At 38.1% G+C, this 16,618-nt stretch overlaps 1 pseudogene across 4 annotated transcripts; it reads right to left on the bottom strand.

The window, feature by feature from the left end:
• Positions 1-553: 553 nt before the first annotated feature.
• LOC148201147 (histone-lysine N-methyltransferase, H3 lysine-9 specific SUVH1 pseudogene) lies at positions 554-5,817 on the bottom strand (annotated as a pseudogene). 4 transcript variants are annotated; one of them, XR_015786252.1, is made up of 4 exons: positions 3,497-5,817; positions 2,969-3,035; positions 2,065-2,594; positions 554-708 (listed from the first exon to the last, which is right to left on the bottom strand). The product of XR_015786252.1 is annotated as a histone-lysine N-methyltransferase, H3 lysine-9 specific SUVH1 pseudogene, transcript variant X2 (transcript). The 4 variants fall into 4 exon arrangements; XR_015786254.1 differs by lacking the exon at positions 2,065-2,594 and having other exon boundaries at positions 591-708; XR_015786253.1 differs by lacking the exons at positions 554-708; positions 2,065-2,594 and adding an exon at positions 2,751-2,889.
• Positions 5,818-16,618: the final 10,801 nt, after the last annotated feature.

Genomic DNA, 16,618 nt, shown 5'->3' on the forward strand with positions numbered 1-16,618 from the left:
ATACAAAGAAGAAATATAACGATAATACTCACTCTTAGTATTAACGTCAAACAAGAATAAAATTCTCACGAATTGATTTGTGTGTTAAGTGAATGACCGAATATAGAAAATAGTCTATCTATCTGTGCATCAATAGAGCACAGGATCCCTTTATATAGATGTTGATCAAGCATGTTTCAAATCCAAGAGATATCATATTCTGATTAGTTACATTTCTTCATAAATGACTTTAACTTTTTCATGCATGGTCGTAACTCTTCATGAACAATTGTAACTCTTCATAGGTTATAATTTTTCATGTATAAATGTAACTCTTTATGAATCTGAAAACGGTCTCTAATACTCTTAAATTCCAACAATCCTCCACCATTTGAGAGTATTGTATAATTACTAACACAAAAATCAATTTAATAATTGTAATCTTACACATAAATGAAAATGTACATAGACTTGAACTTTCACTTAGTAGAATACACATTTCAAGAATTCATATTTTATTAGTGTCGAAACGATTGAACCAACATAGTACATAATGAAGTCTTGAAGATACTCTACATGTAAGATAAATTACATATTTTTGTTATACTTGACACAACAGGGTCATGCATCCATATCTATTCATAAGTGCAACAAAGTCATGCCCCCTTGACTTCTTGAAGCAGCCAAACTTCGCACTTACATAGGTTGATTTCTTAGGTAAACATGTTTCTGTGACAAAACATAAATTCAAGAAATCAATTAAGAATTAGTCAACCTCCTAAGCATCATATATCTGAAGCACTCTTTAAATAATTATTTGTGTTTTCAATCATCAAATAAGAGATTTAATCTTATTGAACTTAAGACTTAATGTCATATTAAGTGTTAAGTTAAGATTCCCTTACTTGTGATTAATCGTGGGCTCCATTCTTATTCCAATTGTCATTCTGGAAATGGAATCTTTAGTCAATGCTTTAGTAAATCCATCAGCCAAATTAAACATTTTTCGTACGAAATCTATTGTAATAATTCTATCTTTGATAAGTCCTTGGACATAATTATGTCTCACACCAATATGTCTTGATTTGCCATTGTATACTTGACTATAAGCTTTTGCCAATGTTGTAGCATTGTCACAATGTATTACTATTGGTGATATTGGTTTTGGTAACAATGATATCTCGAACATGAGATTCCTCAACCATTCGGCTTTCTTTCCTGCCGAGGCTAAAGCTATAAACTCTGAAGCCATAGTGGAATCTGTAATGCAAATTTGTTTCTTGGACGACCAAGAAATTGCACCTCCCACAAGGAGGAAAATTCAACCACTAGTTGAAGAGTGATCTTTTACATTTGTAATTCAACTTGCATCAGAATATCCTTTCAAAACTGAAGGATAACCACTATATGTTAATCCATAATTAATAGTTTTCTTTAAATACATAAGTACTCGACGTATTGCTTGTCAATGTGATAGACTAGGGTTACTAGTATATCTACTCAATTTGCTTACTGCAAAAGCAATATTTGGCCTTGTAGTTTTCATTGAATACATTAAACATCCTATTACCTTTGCATATTCCAGTTGTGAAACTACTTTACCACCATTAGGTAATATCTTTAAACTAGGGTCCATAAGTGTTGAAGCAAGAAAACATTCATAATTGTTGAATTTCTTGAGTACTTTCTAAATGAGATTTAGACAAAATTAATTTTTCATTTTCTCTCTCAATCTTTATATCTAGTATAACATATGCTTCTCACATATCCTTCATAGAGAAACAAGATGATGGAAATGTTTTGGTCAAATTAACTTGATCTAAATTTGTTCCAAAAATTAGCATATCATCAACATATAAGCAGATTATGACACCATTACCGTTGTCATCAAATTTACTATACACACACTTGTCTGAGTTATTAAAATTATTAGTCTAGCATCAATCATTTTGTAATTATTAAAATTATTAACCTAAAATTTTTAGCTTGATGCATCTTCAGAAATGTATTTGCTTTCAAGTTGATCCCAAAGTTCTTTTGCAGAATCCACATATTGATATATGTCAAATAAAGGATTAGACATACCGTTCAGAATGTGACCACAACAGACATAATCATCATTCTCCCATTTGTTCCTTTTTTGTTGTTCCTCGAATGTCTCAGTTTCGCTTTCTTTGGGTTCGGGAGAACTTAGAACATATGCCATATTTAGAGCCGAGAGAAGGAAATGCATCTTCTTTTGCCATTGTTGGAAACCAACACCTTCAAACTTGTCTAATTTGTGAAAGTTTGCAGACATCTCACGAATTGTTGTCATCTTAGAGAATATATTGCTTTTAGACTCTTGGAACAATTTTCCTAAAAGCAATATTTCATCTCTTATAATAGTGAAGGGTCTCTAATACTCTTAAATTCCAACAATGCATACCAAATCTCTTTGAAAATATTCATCTAAAGAAGTCATTTACTTTCAATCCTTCAATTGGCACCATTTAAATCATTAGGCTTCTTTGTGGCAACCACTTATTACCCTCGTCCCAACAAGTACATCAAGAATTCCTTGCTTAATTTGCATTGTACTCAAGCAATAAAGCAGCAGAACTTGCTTCCTCACTCTAGTATAGCCACACAACAACGTAAGTGTTAGCGATCTTCTAAAAGTCATGGTTTGCTTGATCCTCCTTAGGCAACCCCCACCCCCAAACGAGAAATCCCCACACGTGAAAAAGAGAAGGAAATTAAAAACAAAACACGTGAAAAAGATAAGGAAATTAAAAACAAAACCTGCAATGCAGAAACTTAATTTTACATTACTCAATGGAATGACAAAAATTGGTCCACATGCAGAACATCTAATAAAAATTTAGAATATGAGAAATCTAACATCATTGACAAGCCTGACATGGAAGACTGCGTAAGAAAAGAGTGTTATAGTCAATCAGTATAGGGAAAATGGGAGAAATTAAAAACTAAAAGGCAAACTTCTTACATTCCTTTCACCCATAAATAATTTTGTTTCCTCCGCACTTCTATATCCAGAACAAAGCTCAATATTTCTGTGAAATAGCACAAAGCAGTCAGCAATCCAAAATGTTATATGCCTTAGCTATAAGAGTTAAATTTATATACACTATTAATATAAAACTTTTTACAAAAGCATCATGAAAATGACTTTTTTTATCTTAATAAAATGGATTTTCCAACTTAATAAAATTTGGTAACAAGTCCAAAATCTTTATTTCCTTTTTTATGTCATCTCTTGCTAAAAAGCATCCAATAAAATTTTACCATTTTACCACATCATCCTATTCATAAAAATGTAGGGAACAGAAAATTCTCACAGGGTGTTTGTAAAAATATTTTACGGAAAGTGTATAAGATAAACTGTCCAATTATAAAATTTGATACAACACGATGTTAAAAGAAACTCAAAAGATGGAGATCATTATTAAACAAACTAAAATATTTGTTTGTTATGAAGCATAGATATAAATAACCAAGGCTTTTTCAAACCAACCTCTTTTAGCCATGAATACATTTGTCAACACCATGCCGGCGAATGAGCAACTGCAACAAAACATCAACCAAAAGAACCACCGCATTTTGCTGATTCACACAAGCATTTCTTTCTCCCTTGGGGTGCACTACTACCATCAGCATGACCAGAACATCCATAATCATATGTTAACTCTGCCATTGGACGAATGTGTCTAAGGGCAAAAAATGCAATGTGAAGAAAGTATTGATTATTTTCTGCGTACAAGACTGGCTGCCAGAAAACATTTGGGGAGCAACTATGATTCATGTATCTAGCCACATTTCCAAAATTTTTAGAACTGATAATTAGAGGAGAGGGTATAGTATAATCTTCAGTAGAGGAGCTTATTTCGTCCAATAAGCTAGGCTCATAATTCCATTTGAATGGATTGTAAATACGACTAGTATCAAAAACATACTCATCATTATATCCCCCATTCTTATTTACCTTGGCTCTATCAATTACTTCTCCTGCATACTCACAAATAAAAGTACCAGCACGTATAGGATCAAGTGATCGAAGTCCCCACCCTCTATCTTTGGTTTTGAAAATTTCCATTTGGTGCTTCAAACCTGTCTGCGATACTCGATTCTTGCAGTTAGGAAAGCACTTACACATTGGGCCACACTCATGAACCAATGGTCTCCGACTGACTAGAACACCATTTGCAATATATGGGAAGTCACCTTCATTTCTTTGAATGCAAGAGCAGCTCAAATCTCCAGGGACACATGTTTTGTTACAGTTGCAGCCATATGAAGATTGCACCATACTGAATGGTTTTGAATCTCTGAGAGAATTGGAATAGGTGAAAAAAGAAGGCCCCTTCTCGTTGTCAACATCATTGACAAGTGATACAGGAATAGTCTCAACTCCTGTGGTGAGATCTGCAAGAATAAGACCAGTCCTTGAAGATGAACCTCTCTTCCACTTCTGAATTGATTTCCAAACAGCAAAAGCACTAGGTTGCCCAGGTAATCTAACAAACTTGTACTTGAATACACCACCACCATACTTCCCTTTTTCTATCCAAGAACCCTGGATTTTATACAGACCATCATAGACATAGAATTTTGCATGTTTATTCACCGCATCTCTCAAGCCCCGGATGACTCTTACTTCATTCTGTCGGTGTGTACTTCTATCTAAAGCAAGATTACCCCTTTGAAGCTTCTGATCAACCACATGCTTGTCTTTCTTGTTGAAGTTCTCACCTTGGCCAGTATAAACTAAAATATCGTCCTCCTCTGCATCATCATCGTATACTCCTGACGATACAATGCTTAAAGCCACTGTTTCCTCCTGAAGCTCATCCCTGACGCTCATGTAGTCAATTCCACTCATTGACTGCGCATGCAAACCCACATGACACATTTCCATCCGCAAAAAGAAAATATCCCCAATCTCAACCCCAGGCACTGCTCCTACTCTCCTCCCCATATTTGTGCGAAACACTTTGCTTGTCATCACATTGCTTGCTCTTAAATCCGGGCGCTTGGTTCCCATCAATGTGTTCAACTCCTTGGAATCTTCAAGTTGGCAGAACCTTCTCCGAAGAGAATCAAAATTCATGAGCACTAGATTAACCACTTCCCGATCACCATCATCCCTTTGGGCCATGCTAATAACACCAACCGAAGAACTGCCACCAAAATCCTGAGTTTTCTTGCGCCTTTTTTGGGATGTTTTGCAGCTCTTCATAGGCTGCGAAGGACGGTTTGGGCTATCGTCGACACTCTCACCATTGACACCCTCAATAGGTGAAGAAGTGTCTCCATTGACTTCATGAGGGGTTTCTTCTTCATCTGGTGGCTTCCTATAGGACCTTATTGGAGCTGGAATAGGAGTAGGTGATGGCTGAGACTCTACGGGTTCCCCGAACAAAACAAATGGAGGAAACCCAGATGGGTACCTTCCAGAGATAGAAAGTTGAAGGGATTTTGGCAACACAGGTGCCAAACTACGCAGGGGTTTAACCTCTACAATCCTAGTTTTATCAACCAAACCAGAACCAGAACCAGGAACTGAGTTTTCGCACAACCCTTCTTCCATTACACACTTTAACACAAAGAACACAAAATAAAGATTCACAAGCTCAACGTAATTTACAGATTTTTGTTTTCTTTCTAACCTTCAAATTTGAACCACGCCAACACTTAACATAGCTCTCCCTTTACAAATCAAACTATTAATCAACAAGAAAAGTCTAACCTTTTGGTGCAGAGGGGTCATTAAACACTCAAGCTGAAGACGCTGCTTCGGAAATGGTTTGCTCAAGAACCCAAAAAGGAAAAGGGGGTGAAATACGAACTTCGAGAAAGAAAATAATGAAGCACAATAAAGAATATTTATGAAACTAGCTTTTTCATTTAATTCGATATTTCAAGAATTATACACGACATATTCTCTTACTTAATTACCTAACTATTAAAAACTAAATATGTACGTAGGATAAATGAGCTTTCTAAAATTCTTAATTATTCATTTAGGAAGTAAATTTGTAGTTATTAATTTTCTAATATTTCCTAAAGTCCTAGATGCTCAACTAAGATGACAACGGGTTGGATAGGCATTCAATCTGATCCGAAAAAAAAAAAACACCTACTATTTGTTAATCATTTCAAAAATATCTATAAATATTTTAAAATTCACAAATACAGATAAATATTTAAAAAATTATATTTTATAAATTATTAAAATAAAATTACGAGAATATACGTAACATTCCAAAAATACAGTGCAAAATTATATAATAGAATAATCACATCGAATAATATTATAGATCAGTCTTACAAAATGAAGAGCGTACGGACCGAACGGACTTACAGAATGACAAGAAAGTTAAAACTGTACAAAATAAGCAAACCCCGACCGAACGGTTTACAAAAGGTCTATACCGGACAGTCATAAAAAAGAAAAGGGAAAAGATGATCGAACAATCATCTTACAACTAAACTAATATATTGACCGAACGATTCTACTGTTCGATCTTAACTTCTACCTCAACTAAATTTTCTTCTTCCAGCGCTTCTTCCAGCAGCTCGTCTCCTTCTGCTCACATCCGCATGGATGATCATTGCAACAGAAAGACAAACGAACGTACAAAACAGACAAGACAGGAAACATAGGGTAAGCTTATGTAATTCAATTCAATCATCAACATGTACTTCACACAATGCAATTAAACAAGATAATTTCATTCACTTTTACATGCAAAGCCTAATACTACACTCTGACTGTCCGGACAGTATGAATTCTGTGTAGCTACGACGTTCGTGCACATGGGTGATGTAGTAACTAGGATACCCTCAATAGTTGCCACCCGAGGTTAGACATATCTGTCCAAATTAACCATAAGGACTAGGACCTCCGGTCATTCCCACTCATGACTTACCCTTCTCTACGTGAGAACGAGTAATCACGGAATATTAGGATGAACCGCCAGCTTAGCATGCCCACATTCATACTTTACCAATTTCCAATATACATTCATGAGTTATTCCTCCCCGAAACGCTCGTTCATAATCCAATTCATTTCGTTTATATCATATTTCATCATCTTTCATTAATAAGACCTCAATGAGATCAATTTGAACAAACGTCTCTGAAGATACCAAATGTCGAACGTTAACTTCGACTCTGAACAAGACCGAACGCTTGGAGTGAGACCAAAGGTCTCCAGTTCCAAGCGGATCAAAACCGAGAGAGAGTGAATCATTAGTTTAAGAAAGGGAGTGATTAACATAATATTTCTCGAGAACGACTAGAACCAAACGTTTATATACTAAGTGAGCCAATTGGATGAACTAACTCACGAGTTAGACCGAACACCAACAAGCCTAAGCCGAATACTAAAACTCTAGGCTGGAATCCATTTAGACATACACTGAGGGACATCAAATAACGGTACTTAACTGGATCCGGTGAATAAACCGAACGTCAATATATACTTAGCTTTTGAATGAGTTAAACATCAAGAACAATCAGAATGTCAGTCAAAGACCGAGCACCGAAAAGGGCGAACCCTATTGAGTTTTGGGCAAACGTTCTTATTATATATATATATATATATATATATATATATATATATATATATATATATATATATATATATATATATATATATTTTACAGAAAGGAAAAAGAGTGCCTGGTGTAAGAATGAGCACTTACTCAACACGAGCACTTAGTGTAAGACCAAGCACTACTAACTTATAGAGAAAAGGCTTGATAAATATATTGGATACCATTTTTAGTAGTGTTTCAAAACAAACGAATTATACAAATACATATAGATATACTTGGGTTTATAACCAAATACCAAGGGACGACTACCCTTGGCCAAACGCTCATGTACAAGTATTACAAAACAAAGACGCTCGTCCTCAACTAGGATTCTTCCCAAATGAAAGACTCCAATTCCAACCAAGTCCACTAGAAAAACCGAACGGTCAAAGACCATTCAGTGACGAACGTACACTTTCATAAGGAATTTCATACTTATAATTCTTTATAGCAATTCATTTCTCCACATCTATCTTCACAAAATCAAACATCAATATCAAAATAAATATTCATACATCATATAGTCAAAACATATCAACCATCATACTTCGTATTCATTCCGAAACTCAACAAACATGCATCCATTAAAAACGAACGTATAAACTAACATACAATCAAATTATATAAGCTTCCCTTACCTCTGAGCGTGACCGAACGTTCACAGAGACCGAGTACATTTTCACCACTACAAGTCCTTCTACCCTCAACGCTCAACAATTTTCCAAACGAAACCAAGTAAAACCAAAACACTATTAGAACCTCTCATTTTAGAGGAGCGATCAACACATGAAACCAAAACTTGGTTTGCATGTAAAAGAAAACGCACGACTAAGTGAAGAGAAGAACTTACCAATTCATAACCCAAAACCGATCGGCTCAAACTGAAGCTCTTGACACCAGAGGAGTAAAAGCGGTGCCTGATTGGTGATCGGAGGAATAAAAGGTGATAATTTCTTAGAGAGAAGTAAGAGCTTTTTAGAGAGAAGGAGGAGAGAATGGAAATTTTCAGAACTCTGGGGAAGAAGGGTGCATGCAGAGAGTGGCGTGAAATTCTGAAACTTAGAGTTTTCCTCCCAACGTCAAAATGAACGGCCACTCAGCTGCTCACACTTGCCTTCCACCATCTGAGTGTCGGACCCCTTTCTTGACACATGTAATCCACTAAGACAAACCTTGAGTGGATTTTAATGGTTCTGACATTCTCCCTAACTACAAAGCAGGCGAGAGTACAAATCTCTCATGGCATCTTCCACTTCCCATGTAGAGTCGCCTGTCTTCTCGTCCCAAACCACTCTCACCAATCTGATGGCTTTTCTCTTGTAATACTTGGTTTGGCTATCTTCAATGCGTACTGGTTGCATTTCCACAGTTCGGTCTTGACGAATACGAACGTCTTCTAACTCTATTATATGAGAAGGGTCTGCTATGTATTTCCGAAGTTGAGAGACGTGGAAGACTGGATGAAGATTGGATAGTTGAGGAGGCAAGGATATCTCGTACGCCATTGGCTCGATGCGCCTCAAAATCTGGTATGGCCCAATGAATTTGGGAGACAGCTTCTTAGGACGAACGACTCTGCCCATTCCAGTAGTTGGATTCAGTCTAAGAAAAACATGCTCTCTTGCAGCGAACTCCAAAGGCCTTCTTCTCTTGTCAGCGTAGGACTTCTGCCTGCTCCGTGACGTTTTCAAACTATCTTGAATTAACTTCACCTTCTCGGTTGTCTGCTAAATAAGCTCAGGTCCAGTCAACACCTTTTCTCCTTCCTGAAACCAACAGAGTGGCATTTGACACTTCCTCCCATAAAGAGCTTCAAAAGGTGTTATTCTAATGCTGGACTGAAAGTTGTTGTTGTATGTGAATTCAACCAAAGGAAGAATTTCATCCCAAACGCCCAAGTGATCCAGTACGCACGTCCTTAGTAAGTCTTCAAGCGTCTGGATGGTTCTATCAGATTGACCGTTCGTCTGGGGATGATACGTTGATCTCATCTGCAATTTTCTACCCAATTCGCTTTGTAGGGACTGCCAAAACCGAGACGTAAACCTTGTATCTCGGTCAGAGATGATGCTGAATGGTACTCCATGCAAACGAACGACCTCGTTGATGTAGAGTTGTGCAAGCTTTGCCATAGACATCTTCAAGTTGACAGCCAAGAAGTGTGTGTTCTTCGTCAGTCGATCTAGTATAACCCAGATGGAGTCGTGATTCTTGAGCGTACGGGGTAATTGAGTCACGAAGTCCATAGAAATGTTGTCCTACTTCCACTCAGGAATCTCCAGTTGCTGAAGTAGACCGTCCGGTCTTTGATGCTCTGCCTTTGCTCATTGACAAGTTAAACAAGATGCCACAAACCGAGCGACTTCACTCTTCATACCTGACCACCAAAAAGACTTCCTGAGATCTTGATACATCTTAGTCATGCCAGGATGCATGCTAAGACGACTTTAATGTCCTTCCTCAAAAATGATCCTCTTCAACTCGCCATCATTCGGAACGCACGTCCTACCTCTGTATCGTAGGAGACCGTCCGTTCCAGTATTAAAGTACTTGGCTTGGTCCGTACCGATCAGGCTTAAGATCTTTTGCAGATCTTTCATCAGTCGACTGTTTCTCTCTGATTTGATCAAAGACATCACTAGATATCCTAAGAGTACAACACCTTATACTGCTTGGTTCTAACACGAACTGCACCCTTAAGTCTCTAAAACTCTCAACCAAACTTAATTCTCTGACCATCATTGACGAGACATGAACTACCTTTCTGCTCAAAGCATCCGCAACTACGTTCGCCTTTCCCGGATGGTAAAGCAGTTCAAAATCATAATCCTTCAGAAACTCAAGCCACCTCCTTTGCCTCATATTCAATTCTTTCTGATCAAAGAGGTATTTGAGACTCTTGTGATCGCTGAATACTTGAAACGTAGCCACATACAGGTAATGCCTCCATATCTTCAATGCAAAGACCACAGCTGCCAACTCCAGATCATGAGTAGGGTGGTTCTTTTCATGTACTTTCAACTGTCGTGAAGCGTACGCGACCACTCTCCTCTCTTGTTTAAGCATACAGGCCAAACCTTGTTGAGAAGCATCACAGTAGACTTCGAATGGTTTGGCCGTGTCAGGAATAACCAAGACTAGAGCGCTCGTTAACTTCTGCTTCAGTTCTTGGAAGCTGGATTCACACCGATCGGTCCAAGCGAACGGGTGATCCTTTATGGTCAACTGCGTCAACGGTGCTACTATCTTAGAGAATCCTTCAATAAAACGCCTATAGTAGCCCGCCAGCCCCATGAAACTCCTAACTTCAGTGACCGAGCGTGGGTTTTCCCTTTCCAATACCGCTCGTACCTTAGCCAGATCCACTGAGATACCTCTAGCAGAGACTACGTGTCCCAAGAACTGTACTTCATTCATCCAAAACTCACACTTGGATAACTTGGCATACAACTCTTTTTCCCTCAATACACCAAGTACCATCCTCAAGTGTCCTTCATGCTCTTCACAACTCTTGGAGTAGATGAGGATATCATCAATGAAAATGACCACGAACTTGTCTAGGAACGGCTTAAAAATGTGATTCATGTAGTCCATGAATATGGTAGGAGCATTAGTAACATCGAACGACATTACTACGTACTCGTAGTGACCATATCGAGACCTGAATGCAATCTTCTGAACGTCCCCTTCCTTAACCCGAATCTGATGATACCCGGACCTCAAATCAATCTTCGAAAATATTTTAGCCCCATGTAGTTGATCCAACAGGTCATCAATCCTAGGCAAGGGATACTTGTTCTTGATGGTCAGCTTGTTTAACTGTCTGTAGTCAATACAAAGCCAAGAGCTGCCATCCTTCTTCTTCACTAAGAGAACTGGCGCTCCCCAAGGTGATGCGCTCGACCTAATGAACTGTTTGTCCAATAGGTCTTCAATTTGCTTCTTCAGCTCGGCCAGTTCGGCTGAAGACATCTGATATGGCGCTATAGAGACGAGTCCTGCTCCTGACACCAAATTGATTGTGAATTCTACCTCACGAGGGGGAGGTAGTCCTGGTACTTCGTCTGGAAAGACGCCCAAAAATTCATTCACAACCGAACGTTCTTCACTTTACTCTTGACTAACCGCTCGGTCATGACTAAATTCCTCGGATACTACGTCCGCATGCGTCATTATCAGAAAACAACTGGCGCCTTCCATGATATCTTCCCTTATTTGGCCGAGCGTTAACGAATACTCTTCTTCTTCATTAGGGAATACTAACTCCTTCTCACCACAATCTATGAGAATGCGATTGGCAGCCAATCAATCCATTCCTAAAATCACCTCTAATTCTTTTAGAGGTAAACAGGTAAGATTTACCTTATATCTACGCCCTTCCACCTCAATAGGACATCTAACGCAAACCGTAGACGTCCTAACCTCACCAGCCGCTGGGGTTGACACCACCAAGTCGAAATGCATCTCACTCTTAGTCAAACCCAGTTTCTCAACACACACCTTCGAGATGAAGAAATGTGTTGCACCCGAGTCAAATAATACACAGCAAGACTTTCCATACAGCAAGCAAGTACTAGTGATAAGTGTACCTGAGCTTGCTGCTTCAGCACCCGTTATAGCATATACGCGACTAGCCGCTTGCGCTCGACCACCCCTTCCTTGTTGAAATCTTCCAACGTTCGGTGGCCTTATCACAACTCATCTCTCCATGTTACACTCACTCTCCAAATGACCGTTCTTTCTACAGCGAGTGCAAAACTTTCCTCCCACCATCTGAGGACATGACAAACGGTAGTGGGGTCCTCCACATTGGAAACAAGTCATCGTTCCTTGCTGTCCAAACTGTCCGACAACAACCAAAGATTGGGAAGGAGACGACCCTCTAGAATTAGAGGGTAGTGCTGAACGAGCGTAAGGAGTCCTCCTTTGATTCAAATTGCTCCTTAAAAGAATGGGTCCTCGAGCCGTCTGCTGTTGTTGCTTCTTCTGTTGTTCCACTTCTAAAATATTTTTCTCTAAAACTTTGGCTCTCTCCACCATGGCAGGAAAAGATTTGATGCACAAGCTGGAAATCAACAACTTCAAATCACTTCTTAGTCCATTCTCAAACTTCCTGGATTGTCACTCCTCGTTCGTAGCCATGGCATTGAAATGAACCAAATGTTTGAACTTGCTGGTGTATTCTGAAACTGACATCCCTCCTTGCACCAACTGAAGGAATTCCACTTCCTTGGCAAAATGAACGCTATCTGGGAAGTATTCTTCATAAAACTTGCTTCTGAATACTTCCCATGAGATGGGACTTTGGGTGTCCGCAAGAATCATTTTCATGCTCGTCCACCAATAACTAGCCTCTCCAATCAACAGATACTCTGTGAAGGCCAGCCTCTTGTCATCCAGACACCCCTTTGCATTGTGGATCCGCTCCATATCACGTAGCCACTGATCGGCCTCATCATTGAGGCACTTCCCATTGAACTTAGCAGGATGATGTTCGAGAAAGCTCTCTGTATTCCTAGTTGCTGCTACTATCTCCATCAATTGTCTTTGGGTCCCTTCAGCGTTCGCTCTAGCAACCTCCACTCTTTGTAGAGTGACCGTGTTTTGTTGTACTAGAGCAGCGTTCTGTTGTTGTAGAGTCTCTATCATTGACTCTAGCAACCTAGTGTTATCTAATGCATCCCGATCGACAAGTTGAGGAGGAGGTCTAGGAGTCATCTCTTCTCTGAGAAGCAGAGAAAAAGAAAACCATTAGATTAATTCAAATAGTTGGAAACTACAAAACCGAACGTTGGACACACTGATGAATCAATATTTTCTCAATTTCACTTAGCTTATTGTACCGAATTTAATCAGGGAATTGTGCTAAAACGTCCGGTATTATCCTATTTTTCCTAATTGTGCTAAATTTGATCGGAAATTCTTATTTTAACTAATTTGAATTATCTGAGCTAATTATTTTACAATTTGGGACATTTGAAGGTTAAATGAGAAATGACAATTGAGCCCAATGCATCTCAGTCATTTCAATTTTCGCACAGTGCTGCGTGAAAGTTGTGTCAACTTGTGTGTCCTCGTTTGAGTTCAATTCTTATCCGTTTTCCATGCAATTTTTTTTCATAGTTTCGTATGGATGTCTATTTTCACGTATAGTTTTTATTTTGTTCAAATTCGTTCTGTTCTGTTCCCAGTATTTTTTTTACTCCCCTATGTCAGTCCAATGCTTACTGTTTGAGTGATTTCTAATCTGTTTGCATTTGCTCACTGTTGGGTACTTGTGGTGGCTAGGAATTGATAATTGGACAGTGCTAAAACCTCCCAACACTCTTAAACAAGGCATACAACAGCTTGGCTTTTGATGGACAAATTTATGAACACCAAATTATGATGTCACAAACTTGTTTTCAATCGGCAAGTATGACCGAATCGTTCAAGTAATAAAACTTGGTAAGACCAAGTATCGTTCTTCCCAAAGGACTCACGGCCTAGTTTAGTTATGTGATTTCTTAATTAACTAAGACTTACAAACGAATTAATTGGGGTTTAAAATGCAAGACAGAAAATAAACATGTATGCATGAATTGTGATCAATGGCAAAAAGCAAAAGATAAACACTTTCAATGAAATTTATGTATGGATATGTTGTTGGGGTTCAATTTCATCTTATCCACTCTCATATATTTTAGGAATTCAACGATCAAATCACCATTGTTAATGCCACTCTCTAATGTACCTTTCCAGAACGCTTCTCCCTAATCACGAGTTCATACAATTCCTAGCATTCCTAATGATTAGTTCATAAGTACAGGAGCTTAACGACAACCAATATAAAATTGGGAGAAATTCCCCGGATCTAGACTTCCCCGTACGTTCCCGTATCGACAAAACCAATAATCATGCATCGAATGAGTTAAACCATGCAAGCATTAAACAAAGAGGAAAAACCCTAACTAATGATGAAAGAAAGCATAAGTCTTAATTAAAAGATGTAAAAATAGATTCCATATATGAGAGTTTCACAAGACTACATTGATTCCCCAACAAACATAAAGAGGTTAGTTCACCATATTCATGGTGAACCTAGATGAATTACAATGAAAGAATGAAAGAGATAGAAAAACCCGTGAAAGAGAAGAGGAGAGCTGTCACCATCTCCCAATCTACCCCAAGGGGTGAAAAAGTGTGTTTCTACTTTCTTCCAGCAAAAGATACCTAACCCTATAGGAAACCCTAAAACTTATGTATCATTCGTAAATTACAAAAAGGTCAAGTCCAAGCCCATTAAAGTGCCGCTCAGCGGTAAACTGCCGCTCAGCGGTGATTGCGTGACTTGTTTTCTCCCCTCAGCGGCCATTTTGCCCCTCAGCGAATCTCCCGTGACTTCCAGAGTACCGCTCAGCGGTAAACTGCCGCTCAGTGGTGAGTGCGTGACTTGTTTTCTCCCCTCAGCGGCCATTTTGCCCCTCAGCGGACCTCCCGCAAACTCCTGAGTGCCGCTCAGCGGTAAACTGCCGCTGAGCGGTGACTTCGGCTTCTCCTTTTGCACTTTTTGTTGTCTTTTCTGATTTCATCTCTCTCCTTCTTCACTTCTTTTACCAAATTCACCTTAAAACCTGCACAAAAACACTTAAATCAAGCATAAACCTGTCCAGCTCTCTTATTTCCAAAAATATAAAAAAAGCATGATTTCAAGCTAGTTTCTAAGTGTAAAGGTTGCTTTTAGTGTCAATTTTAATCATGAAAATAACAGTTTTTCAACTGTTATCACAACCCCAAACTTAAAACTTTGCTTGTCCTCAAGCAAATAAGATGTAACTCTATCTTCAACCAATTCATATGATGATTCACTTCATTCAACAATCTTCTTTTCAAGATAAGCAAAAACTTCACTCAAACTTATGACCAAGAGTTCAATCAAGATGTGCACATGCTTTAGTGTTCACCAAGTCATTTAAATTCCAACAAATGCTATTTTCATGAATGATCAATCAATTAAACATGGATGTTCATGTGTTCATGTGATATTTCCTCACTCAGTCAAGTGTTCCACTCACACTCAAGTGTATACGAGATGATCACTCATTCACTCTACTATCACAATGTTACATGAATTAGCTTTGCCTTTCATTTTACCACAATCAAAAACATTCACAAGCATGCATCATCACAAGGACTTTTCTATGGCTTATAATGTGGCTGGGCTAACAAGAAAATTGGTTTTTCTAGATCACAAAACCCTTGAGTTAAGAGAATCATAACAACACAATCATCTTATTCATTCCCAACTTTCTTTTTGCCTTTGCATTGAGCTTTACTTCTCTTTTTTTTTTTTTTTTTTTTTTCTTTTTCTTTGCATATTCTTACTTTTTTTAGCTCTTAGCTTAATGCTTTTCATGTTTTCCCAACAACCCCAAACTTGAACATTTAACAATACCACACAAGATCTTCTACTTAACTCAAGGTAAAGATTTTCAACTAAGGGTTTTCAGTGTATATTCAAGGCTAAGGGTTCAAAGGATAGAACACACAGTGTTCTCTTTTAGTGGGCTAATTTTATGAATTTGGCCAATAAAAAGGTTTTCAACAAATGGCCTTGATCACATGATGCAAAACAAGCAATTGATTCAATCGTAGAAAACCTGGGCAAAACCATTCATGCTTTCAAAGTAATAGCATTTAACAATAATAACTCTGGAGCTCAAAATCTCACATATAAGCTCATTCACATTTGACATACACATCCTGCTTAATTTCACAATCACAATCATAATATCATGCATTTGTTCACAAAGCTTGTGAATCACTTGTATAAGCATTTTAATGTGCACATCATCTCAACATCAGTTAATCATAAGCATCATTCAGAATTACTTATCACAACATCATAGTTAATAGCAAACCATCACAAGAAACCAAGTTTCAAAATAGAGTACATCAAACCCTAATCTAAAAACAAAAACAAATAAGTTCAGAAAACTTAAACCACAAAGCATAAGCACATGATAGCATTCATCAGTAAATGCTATCTCAGCTCCTC

This window comes from Vigna umbellata, chromosome 4 (genome assembly GCF_029865625.1).
Source record: "Vigna umbellata cultivar VRB3 chromosome 4, Vumbellata_1.0, whole genome shotgun sequence".
Lineage (NCBI taxonomy): Eukaryota > Viridiplantae > Streptophyta > Magnoliopsida > Fabales > Fabaceae > Vigna > Vigna umbellata.